This window comes from Chenopodium album, chromosome 25 (assembly GCF_948465745.1).
Source record: "Chenopodium album chromosome 25, dcCheAlbu1.1, whole genome shotgun sequence".
NCBI classification, from domain to species: domain Eukaryota; kingdom Viridiplantae; phylum Streptophyta; class Magnoliopsida; order Caryophyllales; family Amaranthaceae; genus Chenopodium; species Chenopodium album.
The window spans coordinates 13,087,991-13,089,939 of NC_137858.1; the positions used below are offsets into that span (position 1 = coordinate 13,087,991).

General features: G+C 33.8%; 1 pseudogene; it reads left to right on the plus strand.

The window, feature by feature from the left end:
• On the plus strand, positions 1–1,144 carry LOC145614794 (vacuolar iron transporter homolog 2 pseudogene; annotated as a pseudogene).
• Positions 1,145–1,949: the final 805 nt, after the last annotated feature.

Sequence of the window (1,949 nt, forward strand, 5' to 3'; positions counted from 1 at the left end):
TGATGATTTTGACTAGATATAAAGCAACTATTTTGTTTTTCATGTATGTGTACAATCTCACACATAAATCTTTTACTTTCCATTAATAAGTGGTTTTTCTTGGTGGAAAATCCCACTAAAAAATTTCCCCTACCACCCTCCTTATAAACCCCTCCCATGCACCCTTCTCTTGCAACATACCTTTACATGCACTTAATAAACTAGTCTCTTTCTTTTTCTTTTCTTTTTCTTTCTTTTGTATTTCATAAAAATGGCAACTAAACAAATACCTTTCCCTCCAACCAAGTTGGAAATTATAAGACCAACCATTGATGAAGAGAGCCAAAAGCAAGGTGATGATAATAAAAACACCGATATGGACTACTCGAAACGTTCTCAATGGCTTAGAGCCGCGGTCTTAGGAGCCAATGACGGGCTTGTTTCAACAGCATCACTCATGCTAGGAGTTGGTGCGGTGAAGCAAGATGTCAAGGCAATGATCCTAACCGGCTTTGCTGGCCTAGTAGCCGGGGCATGTAGCATGGCTATTGGAGAGTTCGTGTCCGTGTACTCCCAACTTGATATTGAGGTTGCTCAAATGAAAAGAGAGAAAGTTAAGGAAGGAGAAAAGGATGAGGAAGAAGAGGAAGAGCGATTGCCAAACCCGTTACAAGCAGCATTTGCTTCCGCCCTAGCCTTCTCTTTAGGGGCCTTGGTACCACTATTGGCGGCATCATTTATTAAGGATTATAAGGTGAGGCTTGTGGTGGTGGTGGTGGCCGTGACTGCGGCTTTGGCAATGTTTGGGTGGTTAGGGGCGTTTCTAGGAAGAGCACCCCTTGTAAGGGCTTCTATAAGGGTTTTGTTGGGTGGTTGGCTTGCTATGGCTATAACCTTTGGATTAACCAAGTTGATTGGGTCATTTGGTTTATGATTTAAAAGTAAATAATGGTTAAGTACGACCTTGTAAACCACAAGAAAAAAGATTTGTAGTATATAACTAGAGTGTTACATGTTTATATTGTGTTGTCTTTGTCTAAATTAAAGAGCCCTGAGATTTATATATATGTAGTTGAGACTTGAGCGAATTATAATTTGTTTCTCACATATGATATTAGCATATATTTACCTTTCTATATATATACGCTAGATGTTTGCACAGTTGCATGCATCCACTGCGTCCCCAAAATTTAATGTCTATTTTATAGTTTTGTGATTTATATGCAAGTATAGATATAGTTTGTGTGAGATATTGCTAAGATCATCTCAATAAATAATTACTATAAGGCCCCGTTCTTTTGACCTTAATTTTGCTGAACTGAAATTATTTTTACTGAATTGAAATTATTTTTTCTGAACTTAAATTATTTTACTGAACTTAAATTAATAACACTGAACTGAAATTTTTTTTGTTGAACTGAAATTATTTTTATAGATTTTCTATTATAATTCTTCTTTAAGAAAACTGAATTTTACTGAACTAAATTTATTTTTACTGAACTAAAATTATTTTTACTGAACTGAAATTAATTTTACTGAACTAAACTTATCTTTACTGAACTAAAATTATTTTTACTTTATATTATTTTTTTAAGGTGAAGAGAACAGGGTCTAACAATATCTAGTTTTTTATAATTTTAACTTATTGAAAATTAGAGATATTAATGCTTTAAATAATGTGTTGTCTTTACAAGCTTGATAAATGGTCGTGTTCGGTGTAGACGTGTAGTTCATTTCTTTTACTCCTTGTACAGATGTAGGGTTAGATAATTTATTCTTTTCTCTCCCAAATGTGCTACTTCTACTAATACACTTTTAAAAAATCGAGTGTACGATAAATGTTGTACATCCATTGTAAAGTTACCCTAAAATGATTAAAATATTAATAGGAAAATTTAACAACAACAAATCAACTTTTGCCTCGTTCTCACAAAACAACCCAACTTTTAAATCTGCCCAAAATAAACACA